The sequence below is a fragment of the Suncus etruscus genome, chromosome 2 (assembly GCF_024139225.1).
Source record: "Suncus etruscus isolate mSunEtr1 chromosome 2, mSunEtr1.pri.cur, whole genome shotgun sequence".
NCBI classification, from domain to species: domain Eukaryota; kingdom Metazoa; phylum Chordata; class Mammalia; order Eulipotyphla; family Soricidae; genus Suncus; species Suncus etruscus.
This window is the reverse complement of record NC_064849.1, coordinates 98,780,756-98,804,302: the sequence shown is the minus strand read 5'-3', so window position 1 is coordinate 98,804,302 and position 23,547 is coordinate 98,780,756.

Below are 23,547 nucleotides of genomic sequence, written 5' to 3'. Positions count from 1 at the left end.
CCAAAATGCATTTTTCTCTTCGGACAATTTCATCTATACCCTTGAGTACTTCAGCTTTATATATCTCAGTCATTTCATTTATTTGTCATTACATACTTGTTAGTTTATTTGTTTTTGCTTTTAAAACATTCTTGAGAGTCTCTTTCATTAGTCTCCAAATATCTCAGACACTTCTCACTTAAATCCTGTGCCCCAAACAGGACAAAATGATACATACTTTCTTTGGTTAAAGGGCCCCACTTTTCTGGGACCATAAATAGAGACATTAGGGTTGGACAGCCAATATGCCCAGAGCCAATATGCCCAGTTGGTCTTTTGACAGTATGCTTCATAGGTGGAGACACCCTGTATCTCTTAGACCAATGGAATTTTCTTTCTAATTTCCCCAATGTTTGAAGTGCCTATACAAAAAAGAAAAAAAGCCACACCTGCCCCTCTTTGTCTTTCCTTCTTTTAATTTTACTTATATTCTACTTATATTCTCCCACTTTTCCACAGAACCATAGAACTTGAATCACTTTGTTCTGTCTCATATTTCTATGTCTTCTACAAATTGAGAAAAAAAAATTAAGTGGATGGGTCCAGGGGAAAAGTCGTCTAAGGAATGTTGAATGGGGAAAATAAGAGGAATGATCTAATTACCCAAGCCAAAGTCAACAACAATAGAATCAAGAGACCCATACTATAACAAGCTAAACACAAAATGGACCTGTTACACTAATAGTCCAGAGAGTTGGGGGAGGGGGAGATGTATGGGATGCATGCGGGGAACTGTTATGGAGGGAGATCAACACTGGTGGTTGGGAATGACCCTAATTCACTCTTACTAAACACCTAAACTACAACTGTGAAAGACTTGTGATTTACAAAGGCCTCAATAAAAATAATTTTAAAAAAGTACCCCACTGAAATATTATAGTTAAAAGGCCTTTATATGTAAAGGTTCTGTCAAAGCAATGGGCTATGCATATCTGGAATAGCATTACTTAGCTATACTAATGCCATAGACTTTCAGAAATAAGAGTATAAAATATGTTGCAATGGTAAGACTTTTTGGGTAAGAGACTCACATAGAAAAATATTAATTTAATGGAAATTTTTTAAAAATTAGGTTGTAGAATCTTGTATTTTTGACACTAAATTGTTTCATTAATAAAGAATGTTGAGATGAGCAAACCAACTTAAATATAAAAATGTCTTTAAACTTGGCAATCATTACACACAGATTTAACAATATTTTTGTTCACAGTTATTACAATTTACATGATTTATAATATAATTAGTCAATTAATAGTTTCTCTATTTATTAAAGAATAGTCTTGTATTTTTGGTTTTTGGGTCACACCCAGCAGCGCTCAGGGATTACTCCTGGCTTTATGCTCAGAAATCGCCCCTGGCAGGTACAAGGGACCATATGGGATGCCGGGATTCGAACCACCTACCTTCTACATGAAAGGCAAACGCCTTACTTCCATGCTATCTCTTTGGTCCTGTAGTCTTGTATTTTTAAGTAAACCTGCATCTTGATGATATTGCTGCCCCTTTTCATTCCCATGAACTAGCTCTCTTGAAGTAATATAACCTCCTAAAGACTGTGATTAATTTAGGAGATAATATATAAGATTTTACCAAACACGATGACAAGCATCTGGGAATTATTCAATGGATAGTAAAATCTAAAGATCAAAAGAATTTTACTGAGGACCCATCAAAGAGATGAATGTCAGTCTAAAGCATTTTGGTACTTATTAACTACCACTTATGGGATTAGACCATGTAAATTAGAAATATTTATGGAAGTTCTCACCATCATATGTAGTCAAACTCACTTAGAAAAGAGAGGAAGTTACAGAGAAGGAATATGGACAGATGCAACCCTTCTGTGGGAGAATTGGGTTATACCAAATAGCGCATCCCCTATTTGAGTATATATAGCAGCAATCATTTCACAAACATCTTCTATAGGTAGAAGTATCTGACCTACTATTTATATCAAGATGATAACAGCCAAAAAAGATTTTATCTTACACATTGGCGAAATCTGAGTCAAGCAGAAAAAAGGGGGTATCCCCCTTTCTCTCAGAAATTCACCTGAAATCTATGGCTAGGATATAGCTTGATTTTTTTGCTCTACTTAAAAACAAATTCATGGTCTGGGAGAAACTCAGTACATTGACCTTGAATGTGTGATCCTAAAATCAGCAGGTTTAATCTCTGTTATGGGAAAATATTAAAAATAAAATATTTTCTCTTTTCCTTCTTTTTTTTATTGTGGTGGTGATGGGGGACACAGCTGGCTATACTCAAGTTTTACTCCTGACTCTATGGCCAGGTATCACTTCTGGTGGGGCTCAAGAGACCAGATTGGCTACTAGGGTGTTGAACCAGGCTACACTGTACACCAGGTAAATGCCCTTACTGTTGTATTATCTCTCTGCTCTTCCATTCCAGAATTCAATCCAAGAGAATAATCTTTTATCACTCATTGAGAGGATGATATGAACTACAGTAATTGCAAAACCATTTGTGTTTCTCTAGAAATAAGCTCTATGTATAATTTTACTATTTCATTTTTGTTGTCCACAGACTGGAATTTTTAGGTCTACACTACCACCTTACCAATCATTGTGTTCCTACACTACGAATTGGATTTAAATGCAGGCTTCTTGTGAAGTAGTCAGACTTTTCCTCTTTATACTCTATATCCAGTGGTAATCAGTTTAGGATGATAGCCATGGAAAATTTGTTGCCTGCAGTCATGTTTGCTACTTCTAATATAGCTATTTCAGAGGACACAAAACCTGCTATTCATCACCTTGAATCAATAGGTACCAAACCCTTCTTTGGTGAGTGACTGTAGTAGGAAGGCACTACAATCTATTTCTCAAGAGATGCACAGAAAAGGGAAAAGGGAGCCACTCCATGATGTCTAGGCTGCAAAAAGAAGAAATTACCATGAATGCACTGCCTTGCCAACTAGACCTCAGATCTGACAGGATATTGAAGAAGTTGGGGTTTCCAAAATTGCTGCTCCTCACCCTTGAAGTGTAAATCATATTTTGAGCCTGCAAGCTGTTGGACCTGTCAGATGACCTAGGTCACTCAAATAAATATACAAAACCCCAACATGCAATCTTGAAGAAGCATTTTCTTTACTCTGACCTCATGTCTAATTAGATTCACAGCATATTTTACATTCCCTCTAAAGATACCCATGATATTCTTCAAAGAAGTGGATCAGGCATTTTTGAAATTCATTTGGAACAATAAACACCCTAGAATAGCTAAAGCAATCATTGGAAAAAAGAATATGGGAGGAATTACTTTTCCCAACTTTAAACTGTACTACAAAGCAATAGTTATCAAAACAGCATGGTATTGGAATAAAGACAGGCCCTCAGATAAGTGGAATAGACTTGAATACTCAGAGAATGTTCCCCAGACATAAAATCACCTAATTTTTGATAAAGGAACAAGAAATCCTAAATGGAGCAAAGAAAGCCTCTTCAACAAGTGGTGTTGGCACAACTGGCTAGCCACTTGCAAAAAATTGAACTTAGACCCCCAGCTATCATCATGTACGAAGGTTAAATCCAAATGGATGAAAGACCTCGATATCAGACCCGAAACCATAGATTATATAGAACAACACATAGGTAAAACACTCCAGGACATTGAGACTAAAGGCAACTTCAAAGAGGAAACTGCACTCTCCAAGCAAGTGAAAGCAGAGATTAACAGATGGGAATATATTAAGCTGAGAAGCTTCTGCACCTCAAAAGAAATAGCGCCCAGGATACAAGGGCCACCCACTGAGTGGGAGAAACTATTCACCCAATACCCATCAGACAAGGGACTAATCTCCAAAATATACAAGGCACTGACAGAACTTTACAAGAAAAAAACATCTAATCCCATCAAAAAATGGGGAGAAGAAATGGACAGACACTTTGACAAAGAAGAAAATCAAATGGCCAAAAGACACATAAAAAAATGGTCCACATCACTAGTCATCAGGGAGATGCAAATCAAAACAACTATGAGGTACCACCTCACACCCCAGAGATTGGCACACATCACAAAGAATGAGAACAAACAGTGTTGGCAGGGATGTGGAGAGAAAGGAACTCTTATCCACTGCTGGTGGGAATGCCGTCTAATTCAACCTTTATGGAAAGCGATATGGAGATTCCTCCAAAAACTGGAAATCAAGTTCCCATATGACCCAGCTATACCACTCCTAGGAATATACCCTAGGAACACAAAAATACAATACAAAAATTCCTTCCTTACACCTATATTCATTGCAGCAGTATTTACCATAGCAAAACTCTGGAAATTGCCAAGATACCCTTCAACAAATGAATGGCTAAAGAAACTGTGGTGCATATACACAATGGAATATTATGCAGCCATCAGGAAATTTTCCTATACATGGATGTACATGGAATCTATTATGCTGAGTGAAATAAGTCAGAGAGAGAGAGAGAGAGAAAGACGCAGAATGGTCTCACTCATCTATGGGTTTTAAGAAAAATGAAAGACATTCTTGCAATAATAACTTTCAGACACAAAAAAGAAAAGAGCTGGAAGTTACAGCTCACCTCATGATGCTCACCACAAGCAGGGATGAGTTTAGTTAGAGAAAAACTACGTTTTGAACTATCCTAATAATGAGAATGTACGAGGGAAATAGAAAGCCTGTCTAGAGTACAGGCGGGGGTTGGGTGGGGAGGAGGGAGATTTGGGACATTGGTAATGGGAATGTTGCACTGGTGATGGGTGGTGTTCTTTACATGACTGAAACCGAAACACAATCATGTATGTAATCAAGGTTTTTAAATAGAAAAAAATTTTAAAAAATCATCATTAATTTCTTCTCCCCAACTGCTCAAATCCTCAGGGAGTCCCTAATAAGCTGAATGGTCTGCACAGGTATGTAGCACTAGGTCCTAGAGGGTCTGAGATTATGTGGGTTTGGAGTTAGTTACTCTATATTGATTTCAATGTTAGTGCTGAAAGCATGCATGAGGGTCAAGGATGTGGGTGCACTAAAGAGAATCATAGGGGACATATTTAGAAATAATGAACTACTGAGTTTTTTAGTATTTTTATTAGTTTGCTAGCACTGTCATACTGTCACATCAAATATAGATTGGCTTAAATAACAAAACTTATTTTCTCATTCTTCTGGACACAAAAGTTCAAAATCAAGGAGCTTGTAGAATTGTCTTCTTCTGAAGCATTTCTCCTTAGCCTTGGAGATGGCTGTTTTTCCCTGTTATTACAGCTACTATTCTTTGTTTGGATTCTAATTTTTTTATTATAAAGAAACTTATATAAGAGCCCACTTATATGACCTCAGATTTATTTTTTACTAGTTACTCCTTAAAGTTTCTGTTTTTAAATTTAAAATATTTTAAAACACTTGGAATAAAAACTTTAATGTATAAAATAGCACAGACTGGCAAAGGGTGCTGTACACTAATTTTTTGCTAAGGTGGAGAAATGAGAATGTCCTAAATCCCAATGCTCAGTCTCTACAATCCTAATTAAACTTGGGTTTCTTCTTAGCTTGAAAAACAAATTAATATGAGAAACAGCTGTCAGCATACAGACATGTATAACTGGGTAGCAGGTAGGGACTGAACATCTTATGAGGAAGGGTTATTTAGAAATTCAGATAATCAGAAACAGAATGCAAATTCAAGGCACAGACCATGTTGTCTCCATTATTCACTGTCTTAATGGTATCACCTTGAACATTTCCATGTAGTAGATGTTAATAGATAATATTTCTCAAATTAATAAGAAAGGTTCCTAAAAAGAATTAACTAAAAGAGGAGAGTAATTATGTCAAGAATAAACCATCAATTTTACAAAGGTGCCCCTCTAGGGCATGCTAATAATAAAAACAATGTTCCTGAAACCCAGGACATAATCAGTGGTAGACTATTTCCCTTATCTATATGAGGTTTTGAGTTCAACCCAGGCACTGAAAAAATAAAAGTACTGCTTTGTAATGTAATTTTCTTCCTCTTAAAATTTGCATGCCTTGTAAAACTCAGTTTCTGTTTACCTTAACATGTTATATATATTACAGGAATTCATTAAACATTTATGGAATGAACTAGAAGTCTTCTGACAAAGTGATTATTCACTGTCACAGTGAATGGTTTCCAGTAGCTTAAACAAAAAATAAGCAGTTCATGAGTCTATATTAGGCTATATTATTTTTGTCTTCTCTGCAAACACAGAATGCCTTATGACAACATCTTCTTTATGTGAAATGGTTTATTTAATCTCTTTTCTTATGGATCGTCACTTTTATTGAAAATAAAAAAAATAGTTCACTTACCATTCCTGAACAATCCATTTATATTTGTGACTTATATAACCATTATTTTACTAAATCATATAACCACAATTACCTGTCTCTGGAATGTTTTCTTCTCTTCTCTAAAGTAATCTTGATAAATGAGCAAATTTATGTTTTTGAATAATATCAGTGTAAGGCAAGACACTTTATTGAAAGCCACCTTCTATTCCATTAGTAAGTCATTCCAAGTATTTTTTTAATTTAATATCTTTAAGCACCATTATTACAAACATGATTGTAGTTGGGTTTTAGTTATAAAAAGGAACACCCCTCCTTAGGGGCAGATTGATAGCACAGCAGTAGGGTATTTGCCTTGCATGGAGCTGACCTAGGACTGATGCCAGTTCAATCTCCGGTATCCCATATGGCCCCCGAGTCAGGAGCAATTTCTGATCTCATAGCTGGGAATAACCTCTGAGCATCACTGGGTGTGGCCCAAAAACCAAAAAGAAAAAAAAGAAAAACAAAAAAACCCAATCCCCTCCCCTTAACCGGTGCAGCATTCCCTCCACCAATGATACCTATCTTCCTCCTGAACCACTTGCCCATATTTGAGACATATTCTTATGCCATTCCTTATACTTATGTCTCTTTACAAAACCTACCCAATTTTTCAGATTCTTTTCTTTTGTGACTATGTAAAACTAAATGGATTCTTTTTCTAGCTGTGTTTAGAATATTTCTTTTTAAGTACTCTATCTGCCTTTTTTCTTCATCCTTATACAGGCATACTTTATTTCCTTTAATTTAACTTCACTGTTGTTTGCTTTGCATTTACTGTAAATTCTGCATAGAACACATCTGTTAGCATCTTTTTCCAACAATGTGCTCTCACTTCCTGTTTTGTGTGCCACATTTGGGTAACTCTCATGACATGATTTTTCTGTATTTTTCATTATTCTTATACCGTTAACATAATGATCTGTGATCAGGCTGTCTAATGCTCTTATTTACAATCACCACAAACCACACCTAAAAGACAGGGATATTAATTAATAAATATTTTATATGTTCTGATAGTTCTATTTCCACCTCTCTCTCTCCTCTCCCTGAAATTTCCCTCAGACCCACAATAGCCCAATTAGTGATCTACATACAATTTCCCTCACACCCACAATAGCTCAATTAGTGATCAAGTGGTCAAGTCGTCAAGTGAAAAAGTTGCACCTTTATCACTTCAAATCAAAAGTTGAAAATAATTATGCTTAGTAAGGAAAGAAAGTCAAAAGTTCTAAACAAACCAAAGCTAGACATCTTGCACCATGCAGCTGGCCAAATTGCAAATACAGAGAAGTTCTTGAATAAAATTTAAAATGTTATTCTAGTGAATGTAAGCATGACATGAAAGTAAAATGAACTTGTTACTAATATGGAGTTTAAGTAGTCTGGATAGAAGGTCAGACTTAGCCACAACATTTACTTAGGTCAAAAAATAGTCCAGAGCAAGGGTTTAATCTTAAATTGTATGAGGAAACAGTGAAGAAAAAACACTGAAGTTGTTTCATAATGCCTGAAGGGAAAAACGTGATTTTTGGGGACTGAGCTATAGCACAATTGGTAGGACATATGACTTGTAGGCAGCTGACCTTTGTTCTATCCTAGGCACTCCCAATGGTCCCCAAGACTTCCAGGAGTAATTTCTAAGTGCAGAGTCAGGAGTAACCCCTGAGCACTGCTGGGTGTGCCCCCCAAAAGCAATTCTCACATATATATATATATATATATTATATATATATATATAATTTACTGTAGTTCTTAGTTTGATAGTTCAATAGCCAAGATATAGAAATAACTCAATGTCTAACAACAGATAAATGGATAAAGAAGTGTGGTGTATATAATAGAGATGAGGGCTGGAAACAATAGAAAGCTCACCACAGAGTGGTGAGTGCAGTTAGAGAAATAACTACACTGACAACTATCATAACAATGTGAATGAATGAGGGAAGTAGAAAGCCTGTCTCAAATAGAGGTGGGGGGATAGGAAGGTGGAAGTTTGGGGGCACTGGTGATGGGAATGTTACACTGATGCAGGGGGGTGTTCTTTATATGACTGAAACCCAACTACAATCATGTTTTTAATCAAATTGTATAAATAAATATATAAAAAATAATTAAAAAAGAATATCCTGTAGCTTAAGAAGAGTTAAAATTATGCAGTTGAAGGAAATCATGTTAAGTAATAAAATCAGAGGGTGAAGAAAAAGAATAACTACTATATCAATTATCTGTGTAATCTGAAGAGACAGAAAAATATAATAGGCAGTATCTTACAAACTCTTGGACTTGGTTCAAAAACTTTCCTTTTTTATATATTTTATTTAAACACCTTGATTACATACATGATTGTGTTTGGGTTTCAGTCATGTAAAGAACACCACACATCACCAGTGCAACGTTTCCATCACCAATGTCCCAAATCTCCCTCCTCCCCACCCAACCCCCGCCTGTACTCTAGACAAGCTTTCCATTTTCCTCATACATTCTCATTATTAGGACAGTTCAAAATGTAGTTATTTCTCTAACTAAACTCATCACTCTTTGTGGTGAGCTTCCTGAGGTGAGCTGGAACTTCCAGCTCTTTTCTCTTTTGTGTCTGAAAATTATTATTGCAAGAATGTCTTTCATTTTTCTCAAAACACATAGATGAGTGAGACCATTCTACGTTTCTCTCTCTCTCTCTCTGACTTATTTCAATCAGCATAATAGATTCCATGTACATCCATGTATAGGAAAATTTCATGACTTCATCTCTCCTGACAGCTGCATTATATTCCATTGTGTATATGTACCACAGTTTCTTTAGCCATTCGTCTGTTGAAAGGCATCTTGGTTGTTTCCAGAAAACTTTCTAAGAGAGGAAAAACTGATGGGCAATAAAGGTTTGACCAGAAGTGATGTAAGTACAATGGTGGAGAGTCATGGGTACTTTGGTAATGGTGGTATACAGTAATTTCATATACAAATATTATAAAGATAAACACCATGGTAAAAATATTACTGAAATCATAATAAAATCTCATCTATCTCATAAAAATACAAGGTGACTAAATAGAAGCTAAGGGTTGCTTCACTAAAGAGTAGGGCTTATTTATTTTAATACTACTACTAAGTCATCTAATTTTATAGGGGATAAGTGGGGATGATTTTTTTGAGGGAGAGTCCAGACTGGGTTACACTCAAAGGTTATTCCTGGCTCTGTGCTCAGAAATCGCTCCTGGTTTGGGGGACCATAAGTAATTCCGCGGATCAAACTCAGGTCTACCACATGCAAGGCAAATGATATCACACACTGTGATATAGTTCTGTCCCCCAATAAGTGGGGATATAAAAGAATTAGTACTATGAAAAATAAATTGTATCAAAATGGTTCAAGAGGTTCTCAGCAGATAGTAAAAGCAGCATTAAATCCCCAAATGTCCTATTTTTGGAGATGAGATCATAAAAAATAGAGTTTTCTTTTTTTTTTAAATATCTTTATTTAAGCACCATGATTACAAACATATTTGTAGTTGGGTTTCAATTATAAAAAGAATACCCTCCCTTCACTAGTGTAACATTCCCACCACCAATGTAAAAGGAGATTTTTCAATGAGTATTAGCCTCATAGTTGAAGAAAATATTATTGAGGACTTTAATAGTTGAAAGAAGTCAACATTTGTTGTCAAAGTCTTAAGAGAAAGAAAGGCTGACTTTTTTAAATATAATTTTTATTTTGAGCATAGCGACTACATATTGTTGACGATATTTTAGGTACATATTTACATAAAATCAGGGGGGATTCTCATCACCAACGTGTCATCCCTACACCTCTGTTTTCGTCCTACCTCCCATATCCTCTTCCCTCACCCCCAGGGCTGCTAGAATATGTGGTCCCCTCTGTACCTAGCCTACTACTTAGTCTTGCACCCGTTTGGTCTTGATGCCTCCCTTATTTCCCCCTCTAACTGGGAGGCAAGGCTAGCTAGTTCAAGTTACGTGGTTTTGTTTGAAGAAGAGAAAAGTAATAAACTAGGGTAAAAGTCTAATATGCCGAAAACGGGTGGAATCCTTCTAGAGGCTCTCATCATCGGTTTGAGAGACGAAGGAGAAAAAGAAGGTAAAACACTCCACCAGTACAAAAAGAAGTGTCAAATATCCAGTGAGGACTCCAACAATAACGATACGCACCACAAAAAAAAAAAAAAGAAAAAGCCATGATCTTGAGATAAGAAACATGGCAGAGCACATAAAGAAAGAAAAGAAAAGAAGAGGAAAAAAATAAGTGTAAATAGGGGCAACAACTTCAATAACTACCCCAAAACAAAGAAATCGACCAAAAATAGATAGGTAAATAAAATAATAATAATAATAATAATAATAAATGAAGATAAAAATAATATATAAAAATGTTTTGTGCTTTTTGCTTTTTATTTCCCTCCTGCCTGGCACAGTAAATATTGGGGTCATTCGAAAAGGAATTCAGTTTGCCTAAGAGATATGGGGTTTCTCCACCCTTGGGTATATTGTCATGGGATTAACTATAGACTCTGTTCAGGATCATTTACTCTCCCGGTGGTGCTTTCGTGGTGTTTGGAAGATTTCTGCTCCGTCCTGGCTGATAAAATCAGACCTCTGTATCTAAATATCTCAGTATCTGCACAGGTCCAGGAGTGGCACTTACGATGAAGTCTTTCTATGTGGTTCTAGAAGTTCTGTTCCCTCAGTGTCACTTTAATCCATCTTCTGTGGTTGGTGGTCTTGGTCTTTGCACTGAACCTAGGATGGCACCTAGGATAGCATCTTTCTTTCTGTTTCCAGAAGCCCCATTCCGTTGCAATTGTCTCTGCTAGACCTTTGGAACTGGGGATTATGGTTATTGTGCAGGTCGTAGTTCAAACCCTAGACTAGGGCTTTTTTTTTGGTCCCAAGATATATATACAGTCTGGTCATGATTCTAGCAGCCAGTCATCTGTAAATCGTGATCTTGGCTTTTGGACCTACCAAAGGGTGACAAGTCTTCTGATTTTGTCTTATCGTTAGCTGGTAAGGTAGGATAACCTGCTCTTAGGTCAAGTTGTTCCCATTTTCCTCATTGTCAGGATATCATATTAGAGCTGGCACTTGTTGGTGACCCAGTATTAAGGCAAATCCCAGATAAGATTTGTTTCCTGCAGCTGTTGTGAAGAACTGTGCCATTTCTATTGACATTTTTTTTTACAAAGAAGTTATATTTCCCCCCTCTGCTTGGAGTCAAAGGAACACTGTAAAAACAATGTTAGTGCAGCAATTATCGTTTGCATGGGCCCACCAAAGTATGGGGGTCATGGAAAGAAAAAACTTTGGCCTAAGTACAAGGAGACCCTATCCCTGAAGTTTCCTGACATAAGACCATTTCTAGGCTCCAAGCAAACTAGTTTGTCCAATCCCAGTCATTGTCTGTAGTGCCCATACAGTGATATTTTTCACAGTCTCTGTTGTTGATCTCACGTTTCTGTATTGAAGGTCCTGGAATCTGTATATCCTACATTGAACACTACATTGAAGTGTTAAATGACAGTGCACTATTCCATTGAGTATCAATTCATCTGCTGATGGAATCTGTTGATTTTAAAGAAAGTAGTTTCTTGATATAGAATCTACTGGTTAGGAGGCTGAAAATACTGTTAAAATGTTAATCTAAAAACTGAAAATTAAATAAACTTAATGAAAAAACGGGCAGTAGAATTGAAAAGGATTGATTTGAAAACAGTGTCACATACCACAAAGAAATGTTTACTGAAATTTCAAATCAGTTTCAATGTTTCTCATTTTAAGAAATTACCACAGTCACTCCCAACATTGGGCAGGGACAAATAATTGCAAGATCCTCCACGAGCAAAATTAATAATAATGGCTCACTAAAGAGTCAAATAATAGTTTTCTCTTTCCATCAGCATTTTTAATTTTGGTATATGCATTATTTAGTATAATTCTAATGCACACTTAATAGACTATGGCAGGGTTGGTGAACAAGTTCGACACAAAGAGCCAAAATTTTAAACTGTGAGAGTCAGAGAGCCACACCACGCAGTAATCTGCCAAAACAGACACTCACACAAAGCATCTAATTTTAACAATAATATATTAAATACATATTGCATTTTGCCATTTTGAGTGAGGGTCAAAATTCTGCAGTAATGGCGAGGGTGTGCTGTGTCCTCCACACTCAGAACTAACGGCCAGATGTGACCCAACATGTGACACACGGGTCCCTGCTCACTGGCCCATGCAGTTGTTTCCAAAGGATGGGAGACGGGAGGACGCAGCCTGGGGGCAGGACTGCACACTTGGAGATCTCTCCTCAGAGGTCCCATCTCAGAAGCAGCAGAACAAAATCCAAACTTGGCAAAGAGCCACGGTATACAAAATCATGATAAGAGGCAAAGAGCTACTCTCTGGTCTGTGGAGGCTCTGCCCTGCTGTGCCTTTGTTCACTCTGAGGACTTCAAGGGAAACTTCTCCTGCATGTGCCTGTCTGCTTGTATTTCTGAATCCCTGAAGGTCTCCTCAAAGGCCTAGGGAGTGCACCCCCAAAAAGCTGCATTTTGAAGTTGCCCAGTGAGTACATTCTGGCTAGGGGGTCGCCGTCCAATAAGCTGAACTCTCTGGCCTGTGGAGGCTCTGCCCTGCTGTGCCTTTGTTCACTCTGAGAAATTCAAGGGAAACTTCTCCTCCCTGTGCCTGTCTGCTTGTATTTCTGAATCCCTGAAGGTCTCCTCAGAGGCCTGAGGAGTGCACCCCCAAAAACACTGCCTTTTAAAGTTGTCCAGTGAGTACATTCTGTCTGTGGGGCTCACCGTCCAATAAGTTGAGCTCTCTGACCTGTGGAGGCTCTGCCCTGATGCGCCTTTGTTCACTCTGAGAAATTCAAGGGAAACTTCTCCTGGCTGTGCCTGTCTGCTTGTATTTCTGAATCCCTGAAGATCTGCTCAGAGGCCTAGAGAGCGCACCCCCAAAAAACTGTCAACTAGAGGCAGCAGAAGAGTGCTGCTTCGCTTTATTCTAAACAATGACCCCATCACAACACGCAGGAAAAACCACACTACAAGCGTGACAATGGGGAAACCTCACAGGCTAACACCATGCACAGAAAATGAAGACAAAAGCTTGGATGACCTAATAAATTCCAACCACCTAATTAACCTCTCAGATAAGGAACTTAAAATAGCAATACGTAAAATGTTTGAAGAACTCAAAGAAAGCATAGATCAATCTGAACAGAAATAAAAACAGAAATCAGAAAATTCCAAACTGAAATAACAGATCTGAAAAACATGGTAGCTCAACTGAAAAACTCAATGGATGGCCTCGCCAGCAGGGTATCATCAGCTGAGGAGAGAATCGGAGTACTGGAAGATGTGATTCAGAAAAACTCAACACAACAGAAGAAATTGGAAAAGAACCTTAAGACAAATAAACAGGCAATGGAAAAAGTACTCAAATGAAAGTGAACAGATGAAAATAGAAGTCTTTGATAAACTCAACAGAAACAACATAAGAATCATTGGAGTCCCAGAGGCCCAGGTAGGAGATCTCCAGGAAGAATCAACTGTCAAAGACATCATCAAAGAGATACTCCCAGAGTTAAAGACTACATGCAATCAAATCCTGCATACCTGAAGAGTACCAGCTAAAAGAGACCCAAAGAAAAACACCCCAAGACACATCCTCGTTACAATGAAAAAATCCCACAGATAGAGATAGAATACTGATAACAGCACAATCAAAAAGGGAAATTACATTCAAAGGAGCATCCCTAAGACTTACCTCAGACATGTCACAAGAAACTCTCAAGGCCAGAAGACAGTGGTGGAATATTGTGACAAGACTGAATGAAATGAATGCCTCACCGAAAATACTGCACCCAGCCCGACTCATGTTCAGGTTTGAAGGAAGAATACATACCTTCATGGATAAACAGCAGCTCAGAAACTTCACAGATGAAAAACCAGCCTTAAAGGAAAAACTGACAGGTCTACTCTAAGATAAGAGAGACCAACAAACACAGCAAACTTATCTACAAAGATGACATTAAATCCTATGACAATCATCTCCCTCAATGTCAATGGACTAAATTCACCAATTAAAAGACACAGAGTGGCAAAATGGGTCAAAAAGATGAATCCAACCTTCTGCTGCCTACAAGAAACACATCTGAATAGTCAGAACAAACATAGACTCAAAATCAAAGGCTGGAGGAAAATTATCCAAGCAAACAACACACTCAAAAAAGCTGGGGTGGCCATATTAATATCTGATGACACCAACTTTATACTCAGAAAAGTGGTAAGGGACAAAGATGGACACAATGTACTAATCAAGGGATATGTGCAACAGGAAGAAATCAGAATATGAAACATATATGCACCCAATGAGAGACCAGCAAATTATCTAATACAATTACTGACAAAGTTGAAAGAAGAAATCAATAACAACACAATAGTTGTGTGAGACCTCAACATGGCCCTATCAACACTTGATAGGTCAACCAGACTGAAACCCAACAAAAAAATACTAGCCCTGAAAAGAGTAATGGAAGAAAGAGAACTAGTAGATATATATAGGACACTCCATCCCAAAAAACCTGGATACACATTCTTCTCCAATATACATGGGTCATTCTCCAGGATAGACTACATGCTGACACATAAAACATACCTCCATAAAATCAAGAGGATAGAAATCTTGCAGGCTACCTTTGCTGACTACAAGGCTCTGAAATTAGATGTGAACTACAAAGCCACACAGAAGAAAAACTATAACAATTGGAAATTGGACACCCTGCTACTGAACAACCAGTGGGTCCGAGATGAAATCAGAAAGGAAATCAAAAATTTCCTGGAAACAAATGATAATGAAGACACAAACTGCCAGAATCTATGGGACACAGCAAAAGCAGTCCTAAGAGGAAAATTTATAGCTCTACAAGCACACATCAGGAAGGAAGAAGGGGCATACCTGAATAACTTAATGATGCAGCTCAAAAAATTAGAAAATGACCAACAAAAGAAATCAAAAATAGGGAGACAGAAGGAAATAACAAAGCTTAAAGCAGAACTCAATGAAGTGGAAACCCAAAAAACAATCCGAAAGATCAAGAAAAGCAGAAGTTGGTTCTTTGAAAAAATAAAAAAAAATTGATAGACCACTGGCAAAACTCACAAAGAGAGAGAGAAATCTGATAACCCATATTAGAAATGAAAAGGGGGAGATCACAACAGATATTGCAGAGATCCAAAGGGTAATCAGAGACTACTTTGAGAAACTCTATGCTACTAAACATGAGAACCTGGAAGAAATGGAAAAATTCTTGGAAACATAACCTTCCACAATTAAGTAAGGAGGATGTAGCATATATAAACATCCCCATCACTACTGAGGAAATTGAAACTATAATCAAACATCTGCCCAAAAAGAAAAGCCCAGGCTCAGATGGATTTCCTAATGAATTTTTTTTCAAATATTTCAAGAGGAGCTACTACCAATCCTAGCCAAGCTCTTCCATAAAATTGAAAAAAAAAAAACAGGAACACTCCCATACAGCTTTTATGAAGCCAGCATCACCTTGATACCAAAACCAGACAGAGATGCTGCCAAAAAAGAAAATTACAGACCAATATCCCTGATGAATGCTGATGCAAAGATTTTCAACAAAATCCTGGCAAATAGGATCCAATGCATCATCAAGAAGATCATACACTATGACCAAGTAGGTTTCATCCCAGGAATGCAAGGATGGTTTAAAATCCATAAATTTATCAACATCATACACAACATCAACAAGAAGAAAAATAAAAATCACATGATCATATCAATAGACGCAGAGAAAGCATTTGATACGGTCCAACACCCATTCTTGATCAAAACTCTCAGCAAGATGGGAATGGAAGGAACCTTTCTCAATCTAGTTGAAACCATCTACCACAAGCCAACGGCAAATATTATCCTCAATGAAGAAAAACTAAAAACCTCTCCTCTAAATTTGGGTACAAGACAAGGCTGTCCGCTCTCACCAACCCTCTTCAACATAGTACTGGAAGTGCTTGCTATAGCGATCAGGCAAGAAAAAGATAAAGAGAATCAAATAGGAAAGGAAGAAGTCGAGCTCTCATTGTTTGCAGACAACATGATACTCTACTTAGAAAACCCCAAAGACTCTACCAAAAAGCTTCTAGAAACAATAGACTCATATAGCAAGGTGGCAGGCTACAAAATTAATACACAGAAATCAATGGCCTTTTTATACACCAATAATGATAAGGAATAGAAGGAAGTCAAGAAGGCAATTCCATTCACAATAGTGCCACACAAACTCAAATACCTTGGAGTCAACTTGACCAAAGACGTGAAGGACTTATACAAAGAAAACTATAAAGCCCTGCTCCAAGAAATAAGAGAGGACACACGGAAATGGAAACAAATACCCTGCTCATGGATTGGCAGGATTAACATCATTAAAATGGCAATATTCTCAAAGCATTATACAGATTTAATGTGATCCCCTTAAAAATACCCATGACATTCTTCAAAGAAGTGGATCAAACACTTATGAAGTTCATTTGGAACAATAAACACCCTAAAATAGCTAAAGCAATCATTGGGAAAAAGAATATGCGAGGAATTACTTTCCCCAACTTTAAACTTTACTACAAAGTGATAGTTATCAAAACAGCATGGTATTGGAATAAAGACAGGACCTCAGATCAGTGGAATACGCTTGTATACTCTGAGAATGTTCCACAGATATACAATCACCTAATTTTTGATAAAGGAGCAAGAAATCCTAAATAGAGCAAACAAAGCCTCTTCAACAAGTGGTGTTGGCATAACTGGCTAGCCACTTGCAAAAAATTTAACTTAGACTCCCAGTTAACCTCATGTACAAAGGTAAAATCCAAATGGATTAAAGATCTCAATATCAGACCTGATACCATAAGGTATATAGAACATCACATAGCTAAACTTCTCCATGACATTGAGACTAAAGGCATCTTCAAGGAGGAAACTGCACTTTCCAAACAAGTGAAAGCAGAGATCAAAGCAGATGGGAATACATTAAACTGAGAAGCTTCTGCACCTCAAAAGAAATAGTGCCCAGGATACAAGAGCCACCCACTGAGTGGGAGAGACTATTTACCCAATACCCATCAGATAAGGGGCTAATCTCCAAAATATACAAGGCACTGACAAAACTTTACAAAAAAAAAATCTAATCCCATCAAAAAATGGGGAGAAGAAATGGACAGACACTTTGACAAAGAAGAAATACAAATGGCCAAAAGACACATGAAAAAATGCTCCACATCACTAATCATCAGGGAGATGCAAGTCAAAACAACTATGAGGTACCACCTCACACCCCAGAGATTGGCACACATCACAAAGAATAAGAACAATCAGTGCTGGTGGGAATGCTGTCTAGTCTTACTTCTATGGAAAGTGATATGGAGATTCCTCCCAAAACTGGAAATTGAGCTCCCATTCGACTCAGCTATTCCACTCCTAAAAATATACCCTAGGAACACAAGAATACAATACAAAAACCCCTTCCTCACACCTATATTTATTGCAGCACTATTCACAATAGCCAGGCTCTGGAAACAACCAAGATGCCCTTCAACAGAGGAATGGCTAAAGAAACTGTTGTACATATACACAATGGAATATTATGCAGCCGTCGGGAGAGATGAAGTCATGAAATTTTCCTGTACATGATGTACATGGAATCTATCATGCTGAGTGAAATAAGTCAGAGGGATTGAGAGAGACACAGAATAGTCTCACTCATCTATGGGTTTGAAGAAATATAAAAGTCAGTTTTGCAACAATCCTCAGAGACAATGAGAGAAGGGCTGGAACTTCCAGCTCACTTCATGAAGCTCACCACAAAGAGTGGTGAGTGCAGTTATAGAAATAACTACACAAAGAACTACCATAATCATGTGAATGAATGAGGTAACTGGAAAGCCTATCTGGAGTAAAGGTGGGGGTGGGGTGGGATGGGATGGAGGGAGTTTTGGGACATTGGTGGTGGGAATGTTGCACTGGTGATGCGGGTCTTTTTTACATGATTGAAACCTAATCACAATCATATATGTAATCAAGATGTTTAAATAAAGAAAAAAATTTAAAAAAAAGGCAAAGAGCTGCATTCATTTTGGCCAGGAGTCGTATGTTCCCAGTATGTAATACAAGGAAAATATATGGCATATATAGTATAAGGCAAATATAAAGTTGCATGAACAGGGAAACAAAAAAAATTCATGATATATGCTCATGTGTGCTATTTCACTTCTTAAGAAACTCAACCTACATATATTAAGTTTAGTTTTTATAAGTGTTGCAATTGAGTAGTTTACATCAGTGAGAGGAGTGAAAAAATTCGTGAAAATTTTTGATCAGTAGAAGCTCTGGAGATGGTATGGTATGCCAGGGATTGAACTCTGGTTAGTCTTAGTTAGCCACATGCAAGGCAAACAACTATCAGCTGTGCTAACACTCCGGCGTGAAAAATGTAACTTTTTTAAAGAAAAAAATAAAATGCCTGGGGCAGGAAAGATAGCATGGAGGTAAGCCTTGCATGCAGAAGGTCAGCAGTTCGAATCCCCGCATCCCATATGGTGCCCCGAGCCTGCCAGGAGCGATTTTTGAGCACAGAGCAAGAGTAAACCCTGAGGGCTGCTGGTTGTGACCCCATAAAACCAAAAAAAAAAAAAAAAGAAGAAGAAAATGCTTTATTAAATTAAATTGCTTTATTAAAATCATTCTTTAGAGGCTGGAGCGGTGGCAAAAGCAGTAAGGCATCTGTTTTGTGCATGCTAGACTAGGACAAGCCACAGTTAGATTCCCCAACGTCCTATATGGTCCCCCAAGCCAGGAGCGATCTCTGAGAGCATAGCCAGGAGGAACCCCTGAGTGTCACCGGGTGAGGCCCCCAAATAACAAATTAATTAATTAGTTATTTAAAAAATAAACCTTGCTAAAGTTTTAAATATGATTTTGTTGACGAAATTTGTGATTTCTGCACTGAAATTACAATAAAATCCCCTTTTTGACATATTTCCTTTTCCAGTGTTTCAGTTAACCTTGGTCCTTTTTATGGCAAAAATCAGATTTGAGTGAGAGTTCATTCACATGACTTCTCTTAGAGAATGTGTTAGAATTTTTTTATTTTCTCATAAGTTACTGCTATTAAAGAAGAATAATAAACATGGTTTCATTTTTTTGTTTGTTTGTTTTGTTTTTTGTTTTTGGGTCATACCTGGCAGTGCTCAGGGGTTACTACTGGCTCTACGCTCAGAAATCGCCCCTGGCAGGCATCGGGGACCATATGGGATGCCTGAATTCAAACCACCGTCCTTCAGCATGGAAGGCAAACGTCTTACCTCCATGCTATCTCACGGCAATAAACATGTTTTTATGTGGTCGCCTTTCCCAACATTGTTTTCTGCCTGTGCACCCTTCCCCATACTGATCTCTCTGTAGTCTCATAATATGGTGCCCTGATGATAGGATTTACACCTATCACATTATTAGAAAAATCCAGTAGCCCAAAGGGAGTCATCTTTTCCCCTGGTTGAGAAAGGACATATTAGAAGATAAATTGTTCCTACTTAAAAACCATCAGTGCTTATGCTCAGAAAGAAAAGTCTAAAACACAAATTCAACTAACACTACCCAAGTTTCTCCAGGTGCTTTAAATTTGCAGTGATCCTAGCTAACCCAAATAAATCCAAATAAAATGAGGCAAGACTATAAAGTGTTTAAAGGCGAAAAATTAACTGAACCCCATTTTTATTTGTCAGCCAGAAAGAAAAACCCACATCCAGGTGCTTGCTGAAGACCAAAAATAATAAATAAATTATATACAGCAAACCTCACAAACTCTATAATAAGGCTTTATGAGGTGTCAGATTGTGAACTGACTTTCCCTATAACAATCTCTACCCATCTGTTTTATGTGCCTTATAATTCAAATGTTTAGTCTGAAGGAGTAAAGGAAGACATGAATCCTCAGCACTGTTGAACCAAAGCCTAGAGGTGAATTACCTGTTTGGGAAGTCTCTAGCAGATACTGATCCAGATTCCACAAAGAGGAAGCCAGAACCTTCAAGAGATCTGTTTGAAAGAATGTGTACAGGATATTTGTATTTTCAAAGTTTTGTGAAGTTTCCCTTCCCAACCACCCCTAAAGTCATTGTGCCCTAGAAAATCTTTCTAACCCAAAGTATTGGAGATAACCAAGTTCCAAGATATTTTATGTTTTATAACTAAGCTCCAAAAGTTTGTTGGAAAAAATAGCCCTCAACAGTACTCAGTCATTCTGACCAGGGAACTTTCACTTTTGAAATACCAACCAGATTGAAAAATCAGATTACTTAAAAAAAAATAAGTACAAGGAACTTTAGAAAGATATTTAGTCCAAATAGTGCATTTCCCAAAATAATACCCATGTAAGAATTGTTCCCAAACTATTCCCAGGAATCTCAATTTTACAAACATTTTAACCCTAATTTATGTGGTTAACAGACATTGTTTAGAAATACTTGGTTGAACGTTGCCATTTTACAAATAAGTAAGCAAAGGCCCAGAGAAATTACACCAGTAAAACAGGAAAGACCGAAATGAGGCCCAGGTCTCCAAGTTTTGCTTCTATTGCTACTTCCTCAACCTCCCTATGCCATATATTCTAATATGATAAATATAATATCTCAGAATACTGTCACATTACTCTAAAAGGTCATACAGGGGAATTCATCCTGTAAACCTTGTTCTTAGAATTAACTGCTCAAGGACTCAGATATGAACAGTTTGAATATATCACCGGAACTGGTGATACTGCTGAACTCAACTGTCCTGTGTTTGCAAGCAACCATATGGCTCTAGGCATAACCACAAAGATAAGAAAAAATGTAATTTAACTGAGGCTGTCACCTCCCAAACTCAGACCTATTAGTCAGCTTCTGCATAATCATGAACTTTTTTGGGGGGGATCCAATCAAGTGCTTTAACATCTTCATCTATGAAATGTTCCAATAAACTATGAAGTTTTATGTGGTTAGTATATATCACACATCAATTTTTCCTTCACTGGGAAAAATAAGAATCAACATGATTTTCCCAGAATCCACTGGAGGCATCATACATACCCATTCAGAACTACTGTTCTTTCCTTTCAAGTCAATGCCTAATATCTTACAAAAGCTTCACATTTCAATAAATATAAATTCTGGTAATCTAGTTATCTATTTTTAGGTAAAGACAAAAACCATAAGATTACCTGCTTGTATTCCATAAAGAAAAGAGGTTTTACCTGACAGCTATAGAAAATAATTCGTTAATCTTGATTTTTTGTTTTTTTGTTCATTTTTTTGTATGGCTTTTGGGATTTTTTTTGTTTGTGTATGTGTGTGTTTTTGGCCACACCAAGTGATGGTCAGGGGTTATTCCTGGCTATGCACCCAGAAATCACTTCTGGCTTGGGGGACCATATGGGATGCCGGGCGATCGAACCACGGTCCATCCTAGGTCAGCTGTGTGCAAGGCAAACATCCTACTGCTGTACCACTGCTTCAGCCCCAATAATTAATTAATCTTGAAAAAACTGTTCTTGTGCCCCAAGAACAAGACTATAAGCAGTAGGAACTTAAGGGTAACAGTTCTTAACAGAATATTTGGGATCCTATCATGACATCTGAATAATGAATAATTTATTCCTTATGAATATAATTGAAAAATGAATAGTATTTTTCATAAAGATATCTCATAGATCATTATCATTACAATGATACATATAAACAATATACTTTATCCTTAATATTTGCTTTTGTTTCTTTAATGAGATATGACATAGGCATGTTATGAAATTGCTCTTCAGAATTTGATATTCTGAATCTCAAAAACCAAAGCTGCTCTGATTTGCTGAAAGGTCAAACTTCTTACTTAAACCCTAGTTTCTTTTTAAAAGACTCTAATCTTACTTCTTTTCTTTTCTCTTCATTCCTCTATTATTGGTCAAAGAATAGAAGGAAATAAAAATACAAGTTATATCAACTCTTGGACAGCATGAACTTTCTAAGCACTTTCATTGTAGGATGGAATGAGTTTGTTCATTTTATTATGACTTGGAAAAGTATTTGAAAGGTCTTCTTAGAGTACAGGAAAATAAGATGCCTTCAATTTCTCATTTTGTTAGTTTTATTGGAAGTAATATGGAAGATTATGAAAAATATTTGTTAATGGTTACTTTTAAATGTGGAAACTGCTATTGTCCACTGAAAAGAGCGATAAGAAAAGCTGTTTTCAGTTCATAAAGTTGTGGTTATTATTTCATATTTTATATAATCCTAAATGCACATAGTGCTGACAATATTTAAAGTGGAGCCAAGTAAACCAAATTCTTGGTCCAGATCAGAGTCCATAGACAGACCCAATCCAATACCAGACCAACAACTTAAAATAAATATGGAGTAGCTCAGAGCCATTGCAAATGGAGGGTGATTGGTGGGGAAGTGGTTTAAGATGAAGAAAAGTTAGAATTCTCTTAAAAGAATGGAAAGTCAAAGCTTCAACTTGAGTCTTCCAAACCAGTTTTATTGTCTCAGGACAATAAATTATGTCAAATGTACATATATAGAATACATCTTGATGTGGATACATTGATCCTCAGAACAGAGCCACTTCATTCTCATCAATCATTCTATAGAAAGCCTGGAAAAGTCCCTTATTTACAGATGAAAATAATGCCTTTCTCCTGAAGTAAAGGAAAAAGCCTTTTAAATGGTGGGAGTTCTTTGAATCTTGTTAATAAATCAATCCAAGAATAGAGCACTGTACTCTCAGCATGATCAATCAAAAGTCACACATATAAAATGAAAAAAAAATTCCAGCACAGAGCCAGAAACCTTATCACAATTGCTTCCTGACAGAATGAAATAATAAACAGGCTCAGGTCAAGGCCAAAGTCTGGTCCAGAGACCTTGTTTCTTGTTGCTCAAGGTATAAAAATAGGAAACAAACAGCTTCGAAACAGTTCTGAGAATTGCTTGAAGGAAGTGATGCTTCCTTTCCCTGCACTTGCTAAGTTTACTTACTTTTCATCTTCTACCCCCTTTGTAGGCTGCTGAGGCCATTAGCAATCACCACTC